The sequence below is a fragment of the Micropterus dolomieu genome, linkage group LG22, assembly GCF_021292245.1.
Source record: "Micropterus dolomieu isolate WLL.071019.BEF.003 ecotype Adirondacks linkage group LG22, ASM2129224v1, whole genome shotgun sequence".
In the NCBI taxonomy this organism is placed as follows: Eukaryota; Metazoa; Chordata; class Actinopteri; order Centrarchiformes; family Centrarchidae; genus Micropterus; species Micropterus dolomieu.
Genome location: NC_060171.1, coordinates 10,618,816 through 10,625,763, shown reverse-complemented (window position 1 = coordinate 10,625,763; position 6,948 = coordinate 10,618,816). Strand labels below are relative to the sequence as shown.

The following is a 6,948-nucleotide window of genomic DNA, read 5'->3' as shown; positions in this document are numbered from 1 at the left end:
AGCAAGGACCCTCCTCCTTGCTTCGGCTCTGTCACAAAGCAAGCTGATCGTTGCAGCTGAACCCTTGCAGCTATTTTGGCACCAAGTCAAAAGACTGATAAGCATTTTTGGGTGAGATTTCACTGCTTTTCCTCGAGGAAAAACAGCTGCCACTTGCCCGGTAAAGCTCATTCAACAGTTCAGAGAAAATTTCTAGAAACCCCCTCCCAGAGATGCTGATTCGTCCTGTTGAAAATAGGAGGGATATAAAGAAAATCAGATTGCCTAAACAATTTGTCCTAACCAAATCCATGTACTGATTTACATAAACAATATGCAAGCCAGAGAGTTAGAGAGTTAACCAGAGGGAGAGACCTAAACAGCATGGCTGTTTCCACCATCTTAGATTGTATTGATTATTCTTGCTGTAACGTCTGTCTCTCTTACACACACTAGCTCGCTTTCTCTCCCTTTCTGTCCCTCCCTCCCTCTTTCTGCCTCTGTTCTGCCACCTTCTCTACTCGACGATCACCATTTGGCTTTTTCCATTTGTGGCAGATTACTGTAACGCTATTGTACAACAACTTCCTGCCTCTTTTGGCTCTGGTTCTAAAAACTGCAAAGGCAGCTCGTGGCTCCAACTTTTTCCCCCTCAGCCTTGAACTACAGGAGCTCTATAAGGAAAGAAAAGGAGGAAGGAGATATGTAAAGTGGGTCTTTTACTGAGGAACTATTTTGATTGCATTTCTGCTTTATAAACTGCTGACAATTAAAGAGGGCAAGAGGGGACTACATGCCTAGCAGAGACAATGAAAGAAAAAAAGGTGGGGGTTAAACTTTTATTACATTTACTCTGTGAAAACTTTCTGTTGGTTTTGGAGAGCATTGCGTTATTAGTGGGGTTGAAGCTCACGCAGATTTGTACATGGCTGCAACTGCTTCAGGCTGCACAGTTTGTGAGGGCTGCTTTCATAGCACGGCCACCACCCCGTTCCTCTCCGGCTCTCTCCGTCACTACAGTAGCACAGAGACTGGATTCTCCCAAAAAAATATTTTCCCCTCTATTCTCTTTGCTCCACAGGTTTCAATAAAAACACAGGTGGCCAAACACAGACAATTTGCAGACAACCAGAGGAAAATACCAGCATAATTTTAACAATTTATTTGTTCTCTGTCCTTCTTCCCTAAAGAGATACAAGCTTAGTTCAGGCATCTACACTGGCATAAGCTATAGAATCCTATTAGAAGGAGTGCAGCTGTACGTCACATCTCGCCATGCATTTTAACCAATTGAGAAACCCATAACTTCATTATGGCTTTGATGCATAAAACTGTAATGTGTATATGTTAAGAGTTCCACACATTAAATATAGCTTTCGTAGAGAGTATTGTATTGAGTATTGCAGTATGCTTGGTGTACATACTGCACTGCATGGCATAAAGTTCATTTAAGGATACGGTTTTGGTTTCAGGTCACTCTTACCACTGTGCTCCTCAACATTGTTCCTCTGTTGCATTTCCCAATAATTGATAACGTTTTCATTTTACAGTCCAATTTTTTTTATATTTTAGTAACTAATTGAGACTTTTTAAACTGATTAAAAAAATCTGTTTCAGATTAAATATATTGTTAAAAGGTGTGAACCTTTGCTATTTTTACTTCTTACTACTAATATCTTTTCAGATTAAATAATCAAATAAGATGAACATTGTTAGAGTATTAGCAATGACAGAAAATTGTAACTGTTCTTTGATTTACATACATATATACAAATAATGAAAAGCAACAGCTTTTCATCTGGAGTACATGGCTACAACATCTGTGTGATTCAGAATCAGTCAGTAAAGCCAAGTGATAACACAATGTGCAAGAAAATGGCGGACGGCGCCATGTTATGGACCCGACATCATTTGAGTATAATTTTTTAGAAACAAAATACTTCTAATGCAAATCTGTCAGAAGACTATTGGTATTTAACATTTTTAAGTTTTGGATCTTCTAAAAAGCACCCAAAGCACATTACATTTTATATTTCAATATTCTACAGTGGAATAAATATCTAAATGATTAAAAGATCTACATTGAATAGCAATATAAATTTTGTGTGTATGTATCCAACTTCTGTAAAATAATAATTAGATTTAATATCACAAAATTATCATATGGATATGAGGACCTTAAATAATCTTTTAGTCACACTGATTAAGAGTAGCCTATCTGCATTCACGAAAACACACATATTTAAGTGTCAGAAATTGGCAAACACTCTGTATTACAGTATTGGGGACGTATTATATAGACAATGCTTTCTATAGCTTTGTTTTTACAGCTACAGGAAACAGTGAGGAGAGCTGGACGAATATGAAATTGTAGTGGGCAGAAGATCTGCAAAGACAAACAATATTTGAACTCAGTCATTTGCAAATATCCATCAGGCATTAGGAGGTGGGGGATGGGGTTGGGGGGTGCGGCAGAGAGGGCTGGTTCTGTGCTTGGTCAGCAACCACCACTATATCAACATACTAGACATGATATGTAGCACATAAAAACATATATATTCTAATGGACTCATTCAAGGTTAAAAACTAACCACAAAAAAGTATCCCTAGACTATGAGGGAAGACTTACTTCTCTCCAGGAGCAGTAGCAGAGTCTATGAGGTGGTCTTGCTTAAGCCCCGCACGTGTCTAAACAACTTCTCTATTACACCCGAGACCTTTGAGGGCACTCCCCATCGAGCAGGGAACAAAGGCCATGACCCCTAGGTCAAAAGCGTTACATGGTAGGCCAAGCGGGCCCATTGAATACTCCTCTGCTGTTTGCTTTAAGAAGGTAAAGATTACTAACACATTAACTAATGTCGATTAGGGGGTTATCCCTCATGGGACTGAGGTCCCAGGGCAGCACATCACATCTTATTAACACAACCTGGCCTTTGACCCCACCAGTCACCTCAGGCAACAGACTGTGACCACCACTTTCTGCTCTCTGTGTGACACCCCCCCCCCCACACACACACACAAACACGAAAATTAAGTTTCATAGTTTTCATAGCAAGGTGTAGCACATCTCGAAATAACAATTGTTGGACAATCATGAACAAATAATACAATATTATCACTGCACAGTATTTGCACTATTTATCCTAAAAATTAAGGATGTTTGACTTGCATTAGCAAGCTGTGCATAATCTATGTTTCTGAAAATAATCAGAGAAATATTTCCAATAAGTATAACTTCCTAATTACTTTCCTAATTAAAATGTTCAATGTTTCAAATAAACTGTTTTCAAGGCATCCGATATTAAAGAATAGAAACCGAAGTTCATGAAATGGGAGCATGTGCAATAAAGTTTTCATCACAAAATGGTGGACACAAGACATTATTGTATTATTGGCAGTATTGATGTTCCAGATGATGAATAGTAAGAAAGGGACACACTCTTTCTGCCATGCTATTCAAACATTACTTTTGCATCAGTAGAGAGGTAAAAGTAATATGTCGTGCTGATTTTACTTAACCCATACATATCCAGAAACAGCAAGCCAATACCTGATAACGAGACATAATTCATGTATACCATCTTCAAAATTGCTGCTCATGATCATTTGTAGTCTCTCCTAAAATAAAATACAATGGAAATATCAATTCATATTAATCAGAATTGGAGAAATTTTCCGAGAGTGTTTACCCAAAGATCAATTTCATGTTTGTGCAAGGCGTGCAAACAAGTAAAACTTGTAGATATTACAACTGAGCACTTATTTAAAAATAAGACTATGTATTAGTTGAATGCATTGTGGTCATTTGAAAACCAAACTATGCATTTCAAAATGAATAGAAATAGTTTATTTTATAATATACATGAATTTGCTATTTTGTTAAAAAGCTTTTTAACACAACAAACTGCTGTCTGTTTGCTTTCTGAATAAGTGCCATCCTCGTATATAATAAAAAAAATCTGAATAAAGTTAATGCTAAAAATAATTTATAATAAATATATAATGGAAAGAAATTTATACATAAATGTTAAATATTTTGTTGAATTAATAACTGTAAAATATATAGCTATTTTTATCTTTATGTTATCTTTATTGTATAAGAGGTATAAGAAGGAAACTATTATCCAAAAAGACATAAATGTTAAAGACGCTGATTTTGTTAATGCAAATATTTAACAATGTCTCAATGTATTCAACTCATCAAATTTTCACTTATTTGATTTTGTTTTTGCACAAAGATAGATAATTACACCGTAGCGCATATACAGCCAATACACATACTCTCCCTACAAAACAATTGTCTAATAAGGTTATATTTTTTCCCTGGCCAGAGATACACATAGTGGAAAACTGTGCTTCAGAAAAGGGTGTTTATTTGACTTCAAAAGTTTTGAATTGAATTATAAACCTCTGAGTAAATTACAGGTTTGCATCTGTAATATAACCTATAAGCATTCTGATTTGGATTTAAATTAATACAGTTATGATGATTATAAATCTTATAATTGATGGCAATACTATACTATGTAATAACTATAATATCTGATCACTCGGTGACACATTTTAAAACATGTTATATTTAAAAATCACATAATTGTTTGTAAATGCATGGATTATCGTGTTGTATTTGGTTTCATTTTATTGGAATTTAGTTCAAATGACTTCAAACGTTTTAAAAATTGTCCTGCTAAACTCCTCTAATCTCAAAGTGGAAAACAGAGCACAGATTTTTACATGTGCCAGTTAGCTTTTGATTTTCTGCCTTCAAATTGAACAAATCAAAAATACAACATCTGAAGAAATCTTAAGTCACAGTATGCACTGTGTTGTAAATCATTTTAGACATATTCTAAATAAACAACATTTGTAGAAAAGTCATCTACACAGGATCAATTCATCTTAACAAGAAAAAATACCTTTTTTAAAAGCAGGGATTAACTCACCTTGCTGTTTCTCACAGGATTCTGAAGGAACAAGAGGAGGAAAAGAGACACAGAGACAAAACGAGCAAGGGAGAGTTTCTCCTGGGAACAAGCTGGAAATTATGGACCTATTCGATATCAGACCTCAGAGTGGACAACCTATCCAAAGAGGGACGCGCCCTAACTGTAACTAACAACTACCTCTGGCAGCCCTTCAACAGACTAACATATTGTCCTGGACCAGGGCAGCATCAAACTAGGGCAGCTTAGGCATTAAATCCCCATCAAACTACAGTATCAATAATGCTATCAACATGTTGATAACAATGCATTAAAGTAATTGAATGTGTTTCATGAGTTTATAAGTTTTATGAGTAATAGATTGAGTTGTAAATTACTAATACCTTAAGCAAGCTGAGACAGAAAGGGGAACAATCCTGACAGTCAGTGCAAATGTTTTATTTTATTAAATATTATGGATTACATAAACACGTTTTTTAAAGTGCTGCGATACTACAAGAACAAAATTAAACCTTAATACAACATGGTATACTCATTCTGTCAATCAATCCGTTAATCTAAGAAATATATTAAAGTTGAAGTAAGCATAAAATGTTGTACATTAATGTGAAATGAGATAAATTATATTGTGGAATCATTTGATATTTAGAATAAATGTTTTCTTCATATAACTACAGAACTCCTTTAAACAGATCAACAATTTAGGAATTGTAATTCCAATAGTATTATGGTAAGCACCAGAGATGTTTCAATGTAGTAAAAACGTTAATAATTTCTACAACATAGATCATAGTAATTAAGTGATCTTACCTAAACTGCACTGTAAAAATACTGATCTAAGGCACTAAGTTAACTGATGTACATGGACAAATGATCAAAAGTCAATTACGCATAATAATAAAAACGGAAATTCTCCTTTTTTGTCCACTTGACTAGCCTGTACTCAGCTTCTACATACCTGAACTCTCCCTTTTCAGTTCTCCCTGAGGGCTGCTAATACCTACTTTAAAACAGCCTTGCCCATTTAGTTTTATTCTCCCTCGACACTCACCAGAAGTGCACAGGCCTGGCATTTTAGGGGCCACGTCACAACGCCCGTGTCGGCGCCACAGGGCCACAAGGAGTCCATCAGTCGAGCCATACACACTCAGAAATTCATGCATGCTGTTTTGTTATTTTACACATTCTCTCTTGCATCCTTACTCTACTGAGAACATTAAAACATGCACCTAATAAGCTTTATCCATTTCATAAACATGCACTCCTCCTCATGCCTTCTCCAACACAGATCCACATTCAAACACTTTCTTTCTTCTGATTACCACAGTAAAGTAAGCTCAGTCTCAGAATAGATATAGATACTATAGATCTATATACTATAGATACAATTTCCAATTTAGCAATGCCATTTAATGATGATAACCATTTCTAACTTTAAGCACAGTAAAAAATATCCGTGGCTTCCTTTAAAAGGGGACACAGTACTGGTATTGATTTAAAAGTGACAAGGAGAAAAACACTGATTAGGTCAATACCACTTTGGCTGAAAGACTGTAAATGATGTGCATAATGTTATGTATTTATCTATGTGGAAGAAAAGCAGATCTTCATAGGAGCTGGCGGTTTTAATCCTTTGTTTTCTGTAAATGTAGTCAAAAATGTTCATTTCCAGTAAAATATTATTTTTAAGATGAGCAAAAGACTTTTTATTCTATGTATTACTTCTACCCTGTCTTTTGCTTTGTGTGGTTACCCATATTTAGAGTATGTAGGCGTTAAAAGTAATGGCCATCTGAGGACATATTTTAAATAGACATTGCTTGTCTATTTAAAATATGTCCTCATATTTTATGTGTCATAGACTGTATATGTTACTCTTTATAGTAAAGAAATTACGTTGTTACCTGCCTTTGAGATAATAGCTGGACAGTGTTTTAAAGTAGACAAATTAGTGTGCACACATACAGTAGTTCTATTATTTTGTATTATGTTTGGGTCCATCAGAGAGGCAAGTCAAGACACT

The 6,948-nt window shown here is 35.4% G+C and overlaps 1 long non-coding RNA gene across 1 annotated transcript; it reads left to right on the top strand.

The window, feature by feature from the left end:
- Window positions 1-508: 508 nt before the first annotated feature.
- Window positions 509-6,614, top strand: LOC123961868. The gene is made up of 2 exons (XR_006822798.1): window positions 509-803; window positions 4,943-6,614. It is a non-coding gene; the product is annotated as an uncharacterized LOC123961868 (long non-coding RNA).
- The last annotated feature ends 334 nt before the right edge of the window (window positions 6,615-6,948 follow it).